Source organism: Syngnathus scovelli, chromosome 15 (genome assembly GCF_024217435.2).
Source record: "Syngnathus scovelli strain Florida chromosome 15, RoL_Ssco_1.2, whole genome shotgun sequence".
Taxonomy (NCBI): Eukaryota; Metazoa; Chordata; class Actinopteri; order Syngnathiformes; family Syngnathidae; genus Syngnathus; species Syngnathus scovelli.
The window spans coordinates 12,760,920-12,780,857 of NC_090861.1; the positions used below are offsets into that span (position 1 = coordinate 12,760,920).

The 19,938-nt window shown below is 47.1% G+C and overlaps 1 non-coding gene and 3 pseudogenes across 1 annotated transcript; 1 reads left to right on the forward strand and 3 right to left on the reverse strand.

Annotated features, from left to right (window-relative positions):
* Positions 1-2,601: 2,601 nt before the first annotated feature.
* LOC125982842 (U2 spliceosomal RNA) lies at positions 2,602-2,809 on the forward strand (annotated as a pseudogene).
* A 4,612-nt stretch (positions 2,810-7,421) lies between these two features.
* LOC125982846 (U5 spliceosomal RNA) lies at positions 7,422-7,506 on the reverse strand (annotated as a pseudogene).
* A 1,302-nt stretch (positions 7,507-8,808) lies between these two features.
* On the reverse strand, positions 8,809-8,960 carry LOC125982835 (U1 spliceosomal RNA; annotated as a pseudogene).
* A 4,026-nt stretch (positions 8,961-12,986) lies between these two features.
* trnat-agu (transfer RNA threonine (anticodon AGU)) lies at positions 12,987-13,059 on the reverse strand. Its single transcript has one exon. It is a non-coding gene; the product is annotated as a tRNA-Thr (tRNA).
* Positions 13,060-19,938: the final 6,879 nt, after the last annotated feature.

Sequence of the window (19,938 nt, forward strand, 5' to 3'; positions counted from 1 at the left end):
GCGAAGGACAAGAAAAGACTGCTGTTGTGCTTGGAGGAGGACAAGTACACTCCGGAGGACAGACAACATCCTCGGGGACGAGAAAAGACAGTGAAAAGCGGAGGAACTCACAATGATGAAAATTGACTCATTTGAACAATGGACTCATTCAAGAGTGATGGATGGGGTCGCTCTGAAGCAACAACAAAAGAACACCAACTTGAGAGGGTGAAGTGCGGCAAAAAGATATGGACTTGGAGTGTCCGACAACCAAATCGCACTCCTTGCTACGGCGTTCCCAAATTTGGTGAAGCTTGGTTCAAAGTGGAAGGGAGGTTCATTGTGCACTGAGTTTGACAGAACTGAGGAGATTTGATAAATAAATAAATAAAAATTTGAAAAATACGTAGGGCTACAGATTATAATCAGAGATTGAACAGATTTGGATAAAACAAATAGGCTAAAACGGTAGGAAACAAGAGCAAGATCTGATATTTTGGCTCATCAAGCTTAAAACGTAGAGGTCGAGTTATATAAATTCAATGACCCCCGCCTCCCCCGGGACGTGGGAAAAGCTCTGCCGGAGGTGGGAGTTGAAGCTCTTCCTGACAGGAGATTCTGCCAGACGTTCCCAGCAGACCCTCACAGAGTGTTTGGGTCTTCCAGGTCGGACCAGCATCTTCCCCCACCATCGGAGCCAACCCACCAACAGGTGGTGATCAGTTGACAGCTCCGCCCCTCTTTTCTCCCGAGTGTCCAAAACATGCGGCCGCAAATCTGATGACACAACTACAAAGTCCTGGTGCCATTGCCCACGTGAGCATTGAAGTCACCCAGTAGAACGATGGAGTCCCCAGAAGGAGCGCTCTCCAGCACTTCCTCCAGGGACTCCAAGAAGGGTGGGCATAGACACAAACAACAGTCAGGACCCGTCCCCCCACCTGAAGGCGGAGGGAAGCTACCCTCTCGTTCACCGGGGTGAACCCCAATGTGCAGACGCCCAGCCGGGGGGGCAATAAGTATACCCACCACATCTGCTCGACACATCTCACCGTGGGCAACTCCAGAGTGGAAGAGAGTCTAGCCCCTCTCGAGAGGGCTTCTACCGGAACCCAAACTGTGCGTGGAGGCTAGTCCGACTATATCTAGTCAGAATTGTTCTGCCTCGCACACCAGCTCGGGCTCCTTTCCAGCCAGAGAGGTGATATTCCATGTCCCAAGAGCTAGCTTCTGCAGCCGGGGATCAGACCGCCAAGGTCCCTGCCTTTGGCCACCGCCCAGCTCACACTGCACTCGACCCCTTTGGCCCCTCGCACAGGTGGTGAGCCCATGGGAAGGGGGACCAAAGTTTCCTTTTCGGGTTGTGCCCGGCCGGGCCCCATGGGCGAAGGCCCGGCCACCAGACGCTCGCCTTCGAGCCCTGCCTCCAGGTGCAGCACAACCAACGTGTGGAAAAGATAATGCGCACGACATTTTTTCTCAAAAGCATGACTTGAAAGAAGGTCCAAACCAGACAAACAGCAGAGGATGGTTTTGATCTATCCACCTCTGGGTTATGGGCCCAGCACGCTCCCGCTGCGCCACTCTGCTGCTCAGTGCTAGCAATTCATCAAGTCCTCTAATCGGCTAACAAGCATTCGGTTCCAACTCGTAACTGGATTCTGACTGTCACTCATTACATTATGAACAAAGCTCAGTCGGGCAGCACTAACCTGGATGCTGGTGGAGAAACCAACTTTTTATCCACTTTCACATTTTATTAGAAATGTCAACAAAATTCAATGTTGAAACTGCAGTTGGTAGGTAGTGTCGCTGAAGCGCTGGATTTAGGCTCTCAGTCTCTACTAAGGCGTGCGTTCAAATCTTGTGTTAGTTCCGCTCTATTCTTCTGGCCTGACTCCTTTTGGCGCAGCCGTTGTACATATGATGACCCTGGAAAGTTCTTGGCAAATTCTCATTTGCCTTTCATGTTCATCGGGTCTACCATTTTAATAGGTATCTACACTGTGTATTTGGATAGAGACTGGTCAAAGGGGACACATATATGCCTCGTGAACTACTACATGCATTACTGCGGATGAAGAAGAGTGAACAAATAAGTCATCAGACAAGTTTGCCGATTTTTTAGTGCCCATTAGAGCAGCACTCTGTTCCGTACTGTAACCTGTTAGGTTTGTTCCCAGTTCTTTATCTTTAATGCTCGATATGCTAACAGTAATTACCAAGAGAAAGCCTTCACAGTTTAACTATTTAATGTATGCCAAAATGATTGATGCACAGCTGTGGAGCCCTTTCTGCGAGATGCAGAAGAAGGTTCCTCTCCCAGCGCCAAGGTTCCTGCTCTTATACTACTCTGGCCGCCTTCCTGCAAGGAGGCGACTGCCTAGCCTGTGTGATAATGTGTGACCTTGTCATCTTAACCGAGAGCGACTTCTACATATGTGCAAAGGGTTTCATAGAGTAGAGAAAGCTAATAAAGCAAGAGAAGTGTTACAGCGATATAATGGCATAGCTCAAGCTCCCTAGCTAATCACATGTGCCAAAGAGGCCTATTCTAACAAACCGTTGGTGAGAATGGGTAGACGGGGAAGCCTGTAAGCGAGTCCCTCACTCGCATACTCCATCGCTTCTCTGCCTTTTGGCTAAGATAAAGTGTAGTATCTGTTCTTGGGTTTGGGGGATTAAGAGAGCTGACCGTAGAAGAGAGAATTTTAACCATAAAAGTGGTGATTTTACCCTTGCTTTTACTAATCAGTTCTGTTTTCATCCCAGCAAGTAAGTTGCTTTTAGAATTGGACCGAGCCATTTTTTACTTCACCTGGAAATCCAAGTCAGAGGGACTGAAGAGGGACACCATGAAGAAAAAGAAAAAAAAACAGAGGAGAAGGAGTCCCGAACTTAAAACTCTTCCTCGGAAGCAGATATGTTGCCCTGCACCTGCGAAGCGCGCTCGTTACACCAAATGCATCGAAAAGCCAAGCAATGACACGATTCTGGATGGGCTCATACTGTCACGGTCGGGTGGTGGAGCATGGAGCAGGACGACCAAGTGCAGCTCGGACCAGGGTTTATTGAAGCAACTCAAAATACAGACTCGGTAAACTGACATGACTTAAACAATAACTTGACTGACTGACCGGGACGTGGAACAAGAAGACAGCAGGACATGACGGCACCAAGACAGGACGACACACCGAACGACAGGAACCAAAACCAATGACCAAAACCAATGACCAAAACCAATGATCCGACAGGGAGAGAGGGGCAGACAGGACTTTTATACACGACAGGTAACGAGAGGCAGGTGGGAACAATCACACTGATCATGGGCACACAGGAGGGGAGGGGCGAGCACACAGACAGAAACCAAGACAGACACATAGTGGAGCAGGGCGAGACGTGACACATACCTCCGGAAACTAAAGCTAATACCCATCGACCAATGAATTCCTGTGTCTTTTAACGCGCCACCTTCTTATTTCTTCACCAAAAAGTTTTTGAAGAACTTTAAATTAGAGCAAGAAAATAGTGACATTTTAACAAGTCACAGATCTATGATCTCTGTCGTACAGCGGGAAGTGGTTTGTCCAGTGCTCGGACCCGCATTCGGCGAGCCCACAACAGTTTGGCACAACGTCAACCACCCCGCCCTCTCGAAACAAACTTGTTGGGACCTGTCGTGGATGGTGGCCCATGATGGCCTCCCAGTCAGGTCCGTTATGCACTCCCGGGGCATATCAGCGCTCTCAACGTGCCCCCGACCTGGCTGTGGCGCCCAGGAGTCAGTGTGGCACCTGCTCAGGTAGTTCATGGCTGCCGTATACCTGTGGGCGACCTGCAGTTCCCGGCAAGGGAAGTGTTGAATGCAGACATCAACATCTCAACAGACCCTTCGCACCCAGGTTGCAGCCTGTTTGAACTACTCCCCTCCGGACGCCGTTATAGAGCTCTGTACACTAAAACCAGCAGACACAGAGACAGCTTCTTCCCCCAGGCTGTCGCTCTGATGAACTCACACCACTCTTAGAGTCTCAGAGTCATTACTGTGCAATAACATCCCGCTTTCCACACCTTTTTTGTTTACACTGTTTGTACTATGTGTCCTCTCTGCATCCATTGCAGCCTGGTCATCCTCGAAGAGGGACCCTCCCATCTGTGGTCTCTTCTCAAGGTTTCTCATTTCCCCTAGCTGGAGTTATGAGTTTTTCCTTGCCCTCTTGGGAGTTTAAGATCAGTTTAAGATCAGGGGATGTTTGAGAATATCTTTCATTTTTCACATGTTGTTGTTAGTCACCTAAATGTTGAACAGAGGCTGTGATTTACCGAAGTCAAATTCCTTGTTTGGCACGCTCAAACATGGCGAATAAAAAACTCTTGAATCTTGAATCTTGAACCTTGTACTCTATGGGGTGAGCCCGTTGAAAATCAAGCAAGAAGACTTTACAAAGCAGTGGCTCACTTTTGCTGCCATCAAAGACGCCATGTGGACTTCCAGAAATTTGCTGGTAAGGAGGCACAGACAGACAAGGAAATGATGGAATTGGGCTAAAATGGTGCACGAAAACAGTGTGTATTCACCTTTATATTTTGCTTCATGTAGCCTTATCAAAATGAATAAAACTTCTCTCTGTATGTGCATTCACGTGTAACATTGAAGGAGGTAGATATTTTGTTTCAATATTTAAATAAATACCATCATTGTCTATTAAGACACTAAAGGTTGATGGAACATTTTTTGTAGGGCTGCTGTGTTTTAACAAGGAAAGACTCATGTGCTTATGGATGAAGACGACTTGTACTTGTGATTGTGCTTGTGAACAGTAAAGAGGAGTGCTTGTGCAATTGACAGGGTTGGTTATTGTTTTTTATTTAAAAACAATATTTTTTGCCAAATTACAATAGACTGGCATGTGCCAATTCAAATGGGTCCCACCAGAAGTTAAACTGCATTGATAAACGAAGCCCCTTCGTTAGTCATCACTTTACCGTGGAGGAGGGGTTTGCACGCCCCAATGATCCTAGCAGCCATCTTGTCTGGGGCTTCATGCCCCTGGTAGGGTCATCCATGGCAAACGGATCCTAGGTGAAGGGCCAGACAAAGCACGGCTCTCACAAGCCCCTTATGAAGAAAAACATAAATGGATTTTGTTTTCCCTCGCCCGGACGCGGGTCACCGGGCCCCACATCTGGAGCCAGGCGTGGAGGTGGGGCTCGAAGGCGAGCGTCTGGTGGCCAGGCCTTCGCCCACGGGGCCCGGCTGGGCACAGCCCGAAAAGGAAACATGGGTCCCCCTTCCCATGGGCTCACCACCTGCCGGAGGGGCCAAAGGGGTCGGGTGCAGTGCAAAATGGGCGGCGGAAAAAGGCAGGGACCTTGGCGGACCGATCCCTGGCTGCAGAAACTGACTCTTGGGACATGGAATATCGCCTCTCTGACTGAAAAGGAGCCCGAGCTGGGCGTGGGAGGAGTTTGGCGAGGCCATGGAGAATGACTTCCGGATGGCTTCGAGGAAATTCTGGTCCACCATCCGGCGTCTCAGGAGGGGGAACCAGTGCACCGTCAACACTGTTTACACTGGAGATGACGTGCTGCTGACCTCGACACGGGACGTCGTGAGTCGGTGGGGAGAGTACTTTGAAGACCTCCTCAATTCCACCGACACGCCTTCCATTGTGGAAACAGGGCCTGGAGACTCTGAGGTGGACTCTCCAATCTCTGGGGTCGAACTCACTGAGGTAATCAAAAAAGTCCTCTGGGGCATGGCCCCGGGGGTGGATGAGATCCGCCCAGAGTTTTTAAAGGCTCTGGATGTTGTGGGACTATCATGGCTGACACGCCTCTACAGCATTGCGTGGACATCGGGGACGGTGCCTCTGGATTGGCAGACTGGGGTGGTGGTTCCCCTCTTTAAGACGGGAGACCGGAGGTTGTGTTCCAACTATAGGGGAATCACACTCCTCAGCCTCCCTGGTAAGGTCTATTCAGGGGTGCTGGAGATGATGGTCTGTCGGGAGGTCGAACCTCGGATTAAGGAGGAGCAGTGTGGCTTTTGTCCTGGCCATGGAACAGTGGACCAGCTCTACACCCTGGGCAGGATCCTCGAGGGGGCATGGGAGTTCGCCCAACCTGTCCACATGTGTTTTGTGGACTTGGAGAAGGGGTTCAATCGTGTCCTTCGGGAAGTTTTGTGGAGGGTGCTTCGGGAGTACGGGGTGCTGAGCCAACTGATAAGGGCGGTTTGGTCCCTGTATCACCAATACCAGAGTTTGGTCCGCATTTCTGGCAGTAAGTCAGATTATTTCCCAGTGAGGGCTGGACTCTGCCAAGGCTGCCCTTTGTCACCGATTCTGTTCATAATTTTTATGGACAGAATTTCTAGGCGCAGCCGAGGCATTGAGGGGGTCCGGTTCTGGGACCTCAGCATTGCGTCTCTGCTTTTTGCAGATGATGTGGTGCTGTTGGCTTCTTCAAGCCGTGATCTCCAGCTCTCACTGGGGTGGTTCGCAGCCGAGTGTGAAGCGGTCGGGATGAGGGTCAGCACCTCCAAATCCGAGGCCATGGTCCTCGGTCGGAAAAGGGTGGGATGCCCTCTCCGAATCGGGGATGACATCCTGCCCCAAGTGGAGGAGTTCAAGTATCTTTGGGTCTTGTTCACGAGTGAGAGCAGGATGGAGCGCGAGATCAACAGGCGGTTTGGTGCAGCGTCGGCAGTAATGCGAACTCTGTACTAATCCGTCGTGGTGAAGAGAGAGCTGAGAAAAAAGGCAAAGCTCTCAATTTACCGGTCGATCTACGCTCCTACCCTCAACTATGGTCACGAGCTTTGGGTCGTGACCGAAAGAACGAGATCCAGAATACAAGCGGCCGAAATGAGTTTCCTCTGCAGGGTGTCCGGGCTCTCCCTTGAGAAGCTTGGTCATCCGGGAGGGACTCGGAGTAGAGCCGCTGCTCTTCTACGGTGAGAGGAGCCAGATGAGGTGGCTCAGGCATCTCATCAGGATGCCTCCTGGACGCCTCCCTTTGGAAGTGTTCCGGACATGTCCCACCGGTAGGAGACCTCGCGGGCGATCCAGGACGTGCTGGAAAGACTATGTCTCTCGGCTGGCCTGGGAACGCCTTGGGATTCCCCGGGTTGAGTTGGATGAAGTGAGAGGGAAGCCTGGGAGTCCCTCCTAAAGCTGTCTCCCCCTCGACCCAACCCGGATAAGCGGAATAGGATGGATAAATGGATGGATGATAAACGAGGTTTTAAACGTGATTGTCTGTCTGCACTCGGCATAATTTCTCTGTTTATGTGAACATGTTCACACGTGCCGGTATAAATTATGTGAACGTATGATTGTTGCACGGAGTATGATATAGGCGGCTATCCGTTGCAATATTGATATTCTTTCGCAGAGCATCAACAAATTGAGATATACTCTTATTGTTCCTCTCCACGGAAATGGTATACTCTTTATTGTTCCTCTCCACAGAAATCTTTAGTAAAAGGCGAAAGATTTATTCGATCTGAAGAGAAACGAGTGATCTGAAAATCTGAGTCAAAACGGGCCACCCCACTGCTGGTCTCACTAAATTCACAGGCGGTCTCACACTCAAATTGCAGCAACCATTCCTTCTAATACAAACAATAGAAGTTGATGGATTTACTATACTTACAAGGACTCAAGCAAAATAGAATGTTTAAACGAGTATTTTGTGTTCATTAATGTCTCACTTACTTTAAACATTGTTGGCGCACAGGATTGTAGGTATCTGATCGAACACTGATGGCGCTCGTTCTTTCAATTATATTGGGCGTCTATTTTGATTATTGATGGTAAAAACAGTTGTATGTCTTGGTACGTGTACTTTTGGTCTGAGAGAACGGGAAATGATCCCATCCCTGTGTTTTATTTGAAAATTTGTAATTTCATAACTTTATTCAACACAAATCGGGAAACAAAATACGATCGTAATTTCTCAAATGATTTTTCAAACTTCGGAAATGCTCTATGTCTCCCTTGTGTCGCAAATAATTGAGGCTTTTGACGTTGCTGGCATGGTTTGGAGTGTAATTCACCTCCACTGCGTTGGTGGCGTTTGATATTTGACATTAGAAAATATTTCTGTCATTTTACTTTAGAAAGTAAAAGTTGTTTTCTAGAAATCCATACTTGTGATGTATGAGGAACAACAATCGGGCGCATTCTTAAAAAGACAGACCTACAGCCGACAAAAAGGTTTTGATACGTTCATATCATATGACGAGTCAGGAACGTGGTAATTACATATTATTTTGCATTTGCTAATTTGGTGAATACAGTTTAACGAGCAAATGCACAGTGTTAGAGATTCGCTCAGTCCAACTTATTTTGCAAGAACCACACGGGAGACGAGTAAGTCCCTTTAGACACCTGCAGGTGGAGAGTCCATTCGTCGCTGTGCGTACAGCGATGTTCGAATGGAGGTCTGACTCTCGCCTCCTGCAAGAGCATTTTTATTAAGAGAAACAGGGTGGGGGTAAGAGTGGACTGAATAGAGAAAGCCCTTGACCTCTAGTCAAAACATAGCAAGGGGTGTTTTACGACTTTGTGTAGGATGGGACACGCTAGGTGATTTATCACAGGTTGCATTCCAACATAAGCATAAAACTAATCTAGCTAGGTTATTTATTACAGGCTGCATTCCAACATAATCATACGATAAGAATAATCTGGAGAACCCTGACACACAGTTCCAGAGTACAGTTAATTACATAATCAAAAGCGTTCAGTGTGTCACAGCATCGCAGACTTAAACTCCATGTGCATACTACTGCGCTTAATTTTTGTTTTCATCAGAAAGACCAGAGGAGAGCGCGAACACAGTCCCCCACTACCAGAAATAATAGAGTCAAGATTCACACAGTAGGGGAATTTGCAGAGGTCAGCACAACCGTAGTGCAATGGCTGAGCCTCACATGGGGTGAACCACCTTCTTGATCATGGGCCGACGTCTTTACCGCACACGGCATTTTCAGTCACGGGCTTAATTGCTAAAAACGTGTGGCACACATACACACTCAGTGGATGAAACAGGATTCGTAGAACTGTTTAAGTCAAAGTCAAAGTCAAAGTCAGCTTTATTGTCAATTTGTCCACATGCCGAAGACATACAAAGAAACCGAAATTTCGTTCCCCCCTATCCCATGGTGACAAGACATGGCCCACAACAGACAAACAAGTAAACAAGTATAACAAAAGCGTGCTGAATAAATAATGAATAAATAACACAACAAATAAATAAATAAATAAGAGGAGCAAAAAAAGGAGCAAGTGTGCGTACAGCAGACATTCCAGAAAATAGCGCAACAGTGCCGCACGCTACGCAGAAGGGGGTAGCGAGTTCAGGGCCCTAACAGCCTGGAGAAAGAAGCTGTTGGCGAGTCTGGTGGTGCGGGAGCGCAGGCTCCTATACCTCTTCCCAGAGGGCAGAAGGTCAAACAAAGAGTGAGCCGGGTGACTCACATCTCTGGCAATCGAGGTTGCCTTGCGGGCGAGATGGGAGGTGTAAATGTCCTTCAGGGAGGGGAGCGAAGCACCAATAATCTTACCAGCCGTATTCACTATGCGCTGCAGGGCCTTCAAGTTCTGTTCAGTGCAGTTACCACCCCAGACAGCGATGCAACTGGTGAGGACGCTCTCAATGGTGCCACGGTAGAATGTAGACAGGACTGCCTGAGGAGCACATGCACGCCTGAGCTTCCGCAGGAAGTACAGGCGGCGCTGAGCTTTCTTTGCCAGTGACGAGGTGTTTGCGGACCAGGAGAGGTCCTCACTGATGTGCACCCCCAGGAACTTGGTGCAGCTCACCCACTCCACCACAGCACCGTCGATGATCAGCGGCAGGTGTGTTGTGTGACCCTTCCGGAAGTCAACAACGATTTCCTTGGTCTTATTGACGTTCAGCAGGAGGTTGTTGTCCCTGCACCACATGGTCAGAAGGTCAACTTCCGACCTGTACCGAGTCTCGTCGCCCTTCGTGATGAGACCCACCAGAGTCGTGTCGTCAGCAAACTTCACTATGCGGTTGTCGCTGTAGGTCGCAGTGCAGTCATGCGTCAGCAGGGTGAAGAGCAATGGACTAAGCACGCAGCCCTGGGGGCCCCCGTGCATGCATTGCCTTTTTTAACCTGAGAACCCTAAAACTGTATGAATTTGTATTTATTGAAAACGTCCAACATTACCACTGAATAATATTTTTTTTCCTGAACAAGTTTTGAAAATGACAAATATATCAAATAACAATAACATAAACAGTTCACCGCCACACAGCCCCAAGCACCGGCATCGACTTCCAGGCGTGTGGCAGCGTGGACTTCCATCCCTGGAGGTGGCACTTCCAGCCACAGAGGTCGAAGAGAGCTCCATAGAATAGGACCGGGTGTGCGTGAAACATATAATAGTTTTTCAAACCTTCTGTGTCACTCCAAATCATTAAATCCTTCAAACTAGTGGTAGAGTGTCCGCCCTGAGACTGGAAGGTTGTGGGTTCAAACCCCGGCCGGGTCATACCTATAAAAATGGGACCAATTGCCTCCCTGCTTGGCACTCAACATTAAGGGGTGGAATTGGGTGTTAGATCACCAAATGATTCCCGAGCGCGGCACCGCTGCTGCTCACTGCTCCCCTCTCCCCCAGGGGATGGATCAAAATCACACGGGGATGGGTTGAATGCAGAGGACAAATCTCACCACACCCAGATGTGTGTGTGATGATCATTGGGAAAAAAAAACTCTCCGTCCTCTGTGTCACTTACAAGCAAAGCCACTAAAGATGCCGGTAGTACATGGGGCCCTTCGTCATCTTCGTCATCCCGTGATCGAATCCTTTGTCCTTTAAGTAAACAACCGCCGCGCCGCTGATGTCACTTGCAGTTCAAACTACAGTAATCCCTTGCTACATCACGGTTCGTTTATCCATTTTTCGTTTTTTTTTTATTTTGAAAATTTGTGACAAAAAATCACGTATAAGTTGCTCCTCAGTATAAGTCGCCCCCCCACCCAAACTATGAAAAGAAACGTGACTTATAGTCCAGAAAATACGGTAATGACAACACACAATACAACAAAACACAACACAACAATACTTACCTTTCCTTTAAAATCTTTTTCTCTACCTAACACAGACAGATAATGGGAGAATGTGTCACAATGTGAAGGAGATGTATTGGGTAATGCAGAAACAAAATAAAAACTATTATTTAATGTTAGACACATTATCCACTACTTTCCTCTTGACATTCATTAAATTGACAACGAAGGGACTTGAACCCCTTAATCTTCTGATCCAGTCAGTTAACTCCACTTGAATCTAGGCTGTAGATTTACTGTATATGCTCAAAAATCATTGCACTGCTATCACTTGTCAGAATTTCCTGTATGGCTATCTGGCCTAATGGATAAGATTTCAAATCTAAACAGGTATTCATGTCTAGTGTATCATCAAATTGAAAGAGGAAAATATGTCACGGTCGGGTGTGGAGCATGGAGCAGGACGACCAAGTGCAGCCCGGACCAGGGTCCACCGAAGCAACTCAAAATACAGACTCGGTAAACTGACATGACCTAAACAATAACTTGACTGACCAGGACGTGAAACAAGAAGACAGCAGGACACGACGGCACCAAGACAGCACGCCAACACCGAACGACAGCAACCAAAACCAAAACCAATGATCCGACAGGGAGAGAGGGGCAGACAGGACTTTTATACACGACAGGTAACGAGAGGCAGGTGGGAACAATCACACTGATCATGGGCACACAGGAGGGGAGGGGCGAGCACACAGACAGAAACCAAGACAGACACATAGTGGAGCAGTTGGGGGCGAGACGTGACAAAATATAGGTAAACTGTTTTTGTGCTGTTTTGATCTTTGTTGTGGTGACCCCAAATGTCAGTGACAAAAGCCAAAAGAAAGAGGCACATTTTTCATCTGATGTACAATTTTTAATTTGTTTCTCTTGACTCCAGTTGAGCAACCTGTGCTTGCTGATATTCACAATCCCTGCTTACTTTGCTGCCCTACCCCTTAAAAGAAGAAAAAGTTATTTTAGTCTGAGCAACCTGCTCCCTACTGAAAATAGGGTTTTCAACTAAGGTTTCCAACTAGGACTAGGGTTTCCAACTAGGGCTAGAGTTAGGGTTAGGGCTAGTTTGGACTAGGTATATAAAAAGTCTGCCCCACCTGAGGACCGAACTCTTGACCTTTAGATTGTGAGACTGGCATGCTAGCACCTGCATTAATGAGGCTGTGCATTTACAGTTTTACAATTCTTTTTTACTGTAAAATTGATCCAACCACCGGCCATTTCAATCAAACTGAACTTCACAGAAAGATAAAGTGACTTTTAGTCTGAGCATTCTGAAACTAGGGTTTCCAACTCGGGTTAGGGAAGCCAACTAAGGTTTCAAATTGTGGCCAGGGTTTCCAACTGGGGCTTCCAACGAGGATGAGGGTTTCCAATTCGGGCTAGAGTTAGGACTATATAAAAGTGTGCCCTGTGTGAGGGTCGAATTTACGACCTCCAGATTATGAGACTGACACACTACCACTTCCGCGAACGAGGCTATGCATTTGCAATTTGTGCAATTGTTTTTTACTGTAAAATTGATTCAACCACCGCCCATTTTGATCAAACTTAACTAGGCTAGGGCTAGGATTTCCAACTAGGACTAGGGTTTACAGGTAGGGCTAGATTTAGGGTTGGAATATATATAAATCATGCACCGTGTGAGGATCAAACTCTCGACTTTCAGATTACGACACTGACGCGCTACCGCCTGCGCCAACGAGAATTTGTGGCACCTGTCTTAAAATTCTATTTTACTGTAAAATTGATTCAACCACCGGCCATTTCCATCAAACTGAACTTCATCAAAAGAAAAAGGTACTTCTGTCTGACCATTCTCAAAGTTGGGTTTCCAACTGGGGCTAGGGTTTCCAACAAGGGCTCGAGTTAGGGTTAGGACTAAATAAGACATAGCCCCGTGTGAGGGTTGAACTCACGACTTTCAGTTTACTAGACTGACGCGCTACCGCCTGCGCTACCGAGGCCATGAATAGTTGGTTTTACAGAGCTATTTTACTGTAAAATTGATTCAACCACTGGCCATTTCAATTAAACTCAACTTCACAGACAGTAAACCTTATTCTATGTCCATCCATCCATTTTCTGAACCGCTTAGTCCCCACGGGGGTCGCGGGCGTGCTGGAGCCTATCCCAGCCGTCATCGGGCAGTAGGCGGGGGACACCCTGAACTGGTTGCCAGCCAATCGCAGGGCACACAGAGACAGACAACCAATCGCACTCACACTCACACCTAGGGACAATTTGGAGTCTTCAATCGGCCTACCAAGCATGTTTTTGGAATGTGGGAGGAAACCGGAGTGCCCGGAGAAAACCCACGCGGGCCCGGGGAGAACATGCAAACTCCACACAGGGAGGGCCGGAGGTGGAATCGAACCCGCACCCTCCTAACTGTGAGGCGGACGTGCTACCCAGTGCGCCACCGAGCCGCCCCTTATTCTATGTATTATTTATTATTCTTTTCTATACTGTCAGAAAGGTTTTGGTTTCTGATTTCTTTTTTGTTGTGCTGACTCCCCCCAATCTCCATTTTCAGTGCAACAAAGTGACAAAAACCAAAAGAAAAAATGCTTTCTCTATTGCACACTAGAGCCAGCATTTCCAACTAGGGCTAGGGTTTCCAACTAGGGTTCCAACTCCGGGTAGGGTTTCAAACTAGGAATTCCAACTGGGGCAAGGGTTTCCAATTAGGGTTTCCAACTCGGGCTGGGGTTTCCAACTAGAGACAACATTGGACAGCTGCCACTTGTTGGGAACCTTTAAATGTTTAGTCTTATCAACGAATGTGTTTCAGAGGCCAGATTTAAAACGTGGCTTCTGGTTTTCATGAACCAAACCCATTAAAAAAAGTGAAAGAATGAAACAGTTCTTATTAGGAGAAGCCTGGTTAGCTCAGGTGGTAGAGCATGCAAGTCTTAATCTCAGGGTTGTGGGTTCTATCCCCATATTGGGCAGCCCACACTTGTCGGGAACCTTTGATTCTTTAGTCTTATCAATAGATGTGTTTCAGAGGCCACACTTAAAACATTTCTCTATTTCCCCTAACCCATTCAAAAAAAATGAAAAAATGAAACAATTCCAAGGTCGAAAAGCCTGGTTAGCTCAGTGGGGAGAACATGCGACTCTTAAACTCAGGGCCGTGGGTTCGGTTCCCACATTGGGCATCCTTGCTTGTTGGGAACCGTTAAACAGTCTTATCAAGGCCACACTGAAAACATGGAGTATTTCACATGGCGATGTGGCCTAATGGATAAGGCACCTGACTTCGGATCAGACGATCCCTTTCATAGTCAATTTAACGTGTCATGCTTTGAAATCAAAAACTTGACTTCAGTCTGAACCAACTCTTGACTGATTGATTGAACTTTATTCATCCCACAGCAGGGAAATTCACTTGTCACAGCAGCGCATATCAGTGCAATAATAATACGAGTGCAAGAATAAAACAAGTGCCAGAATTACAAAAAAGGGTAAATAACAGACAAGGATAAACACAAGTGCTGCTAGTAGAGACGAAACACATTCATTTTATCAGGCGGCATGCATGTTGTAAAGTCTGACAGCAGAGGGAATGAAGGACCTGAGGAACCGTTCCTTCCTACACCGAGGGTGCAAAAGTCTGCCGCTAAAGGAGCTGCTCAGGAACCGCACACTCTCATGGAGGTGGTGAGAGGTGTTGTCCATGATGGATTTAAGCTTAATCAACGTCCTCCTCTCACCCACAACCTCAATGGAGTCCAGGGGACAGCCCAGAACAGAGCTCGCTCTTCTGAGCATCTTATTCAGTCCCCCCCTGTCCCGGTCACTACTGCCCCCACCCCAGCAGACCACAGCGTAGATGATGGCCGAGGCCACCATAGAGTCATAGAAGGTCCGGAGGAGAGCCCTGCACACACCGAAGGACCTCAGTCTCCTCAGCAGATGGAGGCGACTCTGGCCCTTTTTGTACAGGATATGGGTGTGATCAGTCCAGTCCAGTCCAGTTTGTTGTTAAGGCGAACACCCAGGAATTTGTAGTTCTCCACTACCTCACTGTCCGATCCCTGGATGTTCATTGGAGTGAAGATGGGTGCTGTCAAACGCACCTCTTGCAATCAGGTGCCCCCGGCTTCCCAGTAACGGGTTCGTTTTAGCCGGGTTCGGAGATTCGTCCGTAATCTAACCACCCGAGTTAAATTAACTCCTCCGGAATCAATCTAATTTCTGTACGACGCCAATCCCTCTCAAGTCACCCGAAGCGCGTGCCGAGTAACTCAATTCGAGGCAGGACTTCGAAGTGACCGCATCGTATTGATGGCTCCCCGCTAATGTTTGAAGTTCTTATTCGTTACGGATATTTTTTAGATGTCTTTGTTAAGACCTCAGGGATTCGTTTGTATAGCGCACCCAAGCACTAGTTTTGCCGAAGTAAATGTTCATACGGGTCCGTTCCACTTGGTCGCTCATGCAGCGAGCCGACCAACTTTTTTATTCGAAAGAGAATCGAATTAATAAAAGTGTGACAATTATAGCATTTAAGAAGAAAATTAATGCCCTTTATATTATTAATTCTAACTTCGTATACGTAGATCTAGCACTTGACCGTCGGAGTTCTTCACCCCACTTAATTGCTTCGAAGAGAATAGCGACTTTCTTACCGAATAAAATTGTCGTGCTGTCTTTAGATTTGCCCAATAATTAATTTGGAAGGCAAGTCTATTTTTTGATCGTGTCCTATTTAACTTTTGACGCGGCCCGACAAAAGGGGAACTGGGCCGCGCCCGACGGACAATCGAAATATTTTTATTCTCCTCCAACTCCACTGATTTATTTCAGCCGTCGTCGTTAATTTATTTAGAAGAAGTAAATTTCCAACAATTCACTTCTAACGAAATCCACTCCTCCTTTAAATATTTACGAAAGTTATTTAATTCTCTAACTGGCTCAGAGTTACTGTTTACACGGCCCGTCAAAAAAAAAAAAAAGGGGAACTGAGCCGCGCCCGACGGACACTGAAATATTTTTATTCTCCTCCAACTCCACTGATTTATTTCAGCCGTCGTCGTTAATTTATTTAGAAGAAGTAAATTTCCAACAATTCACTTCTAACGAAATCCACTCCTCCTTTAAATATTTACGAAAGTTATTTAATTCTCTAACTGGCTCAGAGTTACTTTTTACACGGCCCGTCGAAAAGGGGAAGCGGGCCTGAGCCTTTCAAATAGTCAAACAACTTTTCGTTCTACACAAAATAATAATCCGACTTAAACACTTCCGTTGATTTATTTTATTTAAATCGGCCCCAAACCATCGGTTGCATATTCAGTACAAATCCGCGTACAACGAAGTAAGTAATATACAAAACACATTTATTGAAGAAACATGGAATAAAATTACAAATCTCAATTACCCCAGAAACTGAACAATTTCACTCACTGATACCCGTGTTAATAAAATCATTCAATCCCAGAACAATTCGATTGCAAAACACAGTTCATAAAAAAGGGAAGCGGTGATTACCAGCTGCGTGCTATTTTTGGTGAAAGCAAAGTCGAGTGATCAGTTCGATCTTGCTTCTAAATCCAAATTAAAGAAACAGGCTGGCCACGAGGAATCCGGCGGCCCGATGACTATTCCCCCCTCACGCTAAAATACATAAAAAATATAAATCCCTCTCACCTATTTCTCTATAAAGTTGTCCAGTCCAATTTTTGGGAGTAAATCCAAGTTAATTTCAGTCCAGCGATCCTGCGTCTCACACAAAGATCTTCGGGACTTTGGAAAAAATCTTGAAACTCCTCCGGGCCTCTTCACGTATAAGCGCTCTTTTGGGGAAAAAAGCCCTGAGGCTACTCCAGCAGGACCTTTTATAGACCTCTCCGTCTCCCCCCTCCCCTTTCTTTTCTCCTGTACTTTCCCTATAGGGTAAGACTGCCCAGTTTTCTCACGCGTATAGAAGGGACTGTCCAGAAATCCCACGCCTATGGAGGGACTGGCCTTTAGCAGCTGTTTCCGCCCTGACCACGCAGTACTTTCCACCAAATGCACAGCTAGTGGTAAAACCTTTCACTTCCCCTTTTCACCTTTGACCTACTTTCTGTTACATGACTTGTTTTCACCTTTGACCTACTTTCTGTTACATGACTTGTTTTCACCTTTGACCTACTTTCTGTTACATGAATTGATCGAATTGACAAATAATATTGCTTTAAAGCGGTTACAGAGTACATTTTTAGCCAAACAAAAAAATCAAAAAATTAAAATCACATAATAAACATTTCATTTGTGCTTCTCCAAACAATTTATGTCACGCCACTATTTTCAGTGACGGGTCCCTTGATCGAATTGACAAATAATATTGCTTAAAGCGGTTACAGAATACATTTTTAGCCAAGCAAAAAAATCAAAAAATTAAAATCACATAATAAACATTTCATTTGTGCTTCTCCAAACAATTTATGTCACGCCACTATTCTCAGTGACGGGTCCCTTGATCGAATTGACAAATAATATTGCTTAAAGCGGTTACAGAGTACATTTTTAGCCAAGCAAAAAAATCAAAAATAAAAAACACATAATAAAAATTTCATTTGTGCCTCCATGCGTGACTTACACTCTGACACCGTGTTCCTCTTTTCTATTTTAACTGGTCTGGCTTATTCTGGCCTCTCTTTTGGTCTCATGTTTTGGTCTGGCGCCATCTTTTGGACAAATTTGGAAATATCAGCTCTGTCAATTTATCCCTGTGAACAATCCATATTCTACCATTTGGACCATCTCTATCTCCATGTTACATGACACCCCCTCCTTGGATTGAAAAACAGGTATAAATTTTCTCTGCTCACTCCCTCCCCCGTTACGAGCTAGGCAGTCATGTCGTCGTCTCCGTCTGAGATACTCACGACCTCAGCGGTTGTTGAAGTAGGGCAGGCCGCCATATCACCTTGTCTGGCGATCTCCGCGAGGGCGTTGATCAGGCGCGACAACCGACCAGCAGCGTTGTCGTCGTCAGCGTGGTCCTCCACCGCGAGGGCTCTCAGCACCGGTGGCGTTGAATTCCCTGTGGCCACACTCTCGACATCTGCTTCCTCATCCTCAGCCCCGAGGTCGCTCTCGCGTTCTCTGTCTTGAGCCTCATCGTCGTCCTCAGACCCAGAAGGAGCTGCATCCACATCCAGCGGGCTTATCAGCCGTACGGGGCTGGTGGGCGAGTCGAGGGGAGGACCACCACCGTAGCCAGGCCCTCCATACATACGGCTGTCGTCCGAATCCCGACGCCTCATGGAATCCTCGCCTGGCTCTCTGTACCGTCCTCCTCCCCGACGCGCAGGCCGGACAAGCCCCACAGGGGCCTCGCTGGGTATCACCACAGGTCGGTGTGCTCCATATTCCGCGTTCGGGTGGGTGTAAAAGTCAGCCGGGAGAAAGCGATGAGGAGCGCTCACCGCCAGACAGCGCCCACATTGCCAATGCGAAGTGATGCATCGAGTGCCGTTCCGTTGACGCCAGGTCAGGTGAATCAAAGGCCAGATGGTGCCGTGGGTTCTTCCTGCTCCTTGCGTGAGAACCGTACATGCTGTTAGGGGCCCTCGAGTTGTCTCTAGCAGAGTCGCGGTGATCATCAACTCCGCACATCCTTCCCATCCGAGATGGTCCAAGCTGGACTGCTCTCCCTCTTTTACATACAGACCGTCAGGGACCAGCCAAGTCAAACTAAAGCCGGCCTGATAACAACAGCTTCCCACATAAGATCTCCCGATCACCCAGGCCAATTTCATATGGCTCATTCCGCACAGGATGCATTTAGGTGCATCCCCAAACCAGTGTACAGTCTGTAAAACATGGAAGCACAAATTTTAACATTTTTCATCAAACAATCACCCCTCTGCCAGCCCCTTGGTATACAATAGGGGGGCTTCTCTGCGGCCGTCCTCCCGCCTCTCGGGGCGGGAGGGGGAAAAAAACAGAGTATGTAAAAAACCAGGTTATCATTACCAATTGGTCCACCACTTCGACCCAAAGTAACACAGACAATGACCCCCATATCACGCACCAGAGTACGAGCTTGGCCGTACGCCATCTCCACGCGACAGAGGTGCGTGCATGCTGGTCAAGTCCGGCTACCATCTTTATAACATACATGGCCATTCCTATTACCAATATCGCTTCCAATATGACAACCCCAAACACGACATAGTAAACAAAAATTGACACCACTTCCAAAACACTCCACAAAATAAGCAATACAATTTCGGCAATACCTCTGGGTGTATCAGGGTCAACATACATTCGGCCATGCATGTAGACTACAAAAAGACCCAAACCCATCGTGTGTCTTGTGTATAAAAATCTCAAAATCAAAACCTTGAATATTGATATGACCAAAATTACAGGGCGAGTGAGTTGTTGCAAATCCCAAGACCCAGAACAGCAGTAGGCTGTCCAGATACTGAATAAAACCCAATATTGAACTTCGTTACTCACTCTCATTGCTCCTGGCCTTCCCCTCGGATCTAAATACCCACTTGAGCTGTTTGTTGCCATTATTAGTTTTAGTTCCCTTTTTTTTTTTTTTCTCTCTCTGTCGTAGTCCCTGTCTCTGAGCTGTCAGGCTCGAATGCCCGACGGCTGCCCGACTTCTCCTTTTAATACGACGTTCCGACCACCCCTCTTGCGGGCCGTCATTTGCCTAACTAGAGACGCCCCTCTTTCGCGGGGGTCGAATAAGATCTTCTTAATGCTTCCTTTTATGGCAATGCACAGAGTCGTTGCTATCCCTATCAATGCAAACCCTACTAGCACCCACGCCCAGATTGGCCCCAGTACCATTTCCAACGCACCAGTGATCACGTCCCCAAAGGCCTCAA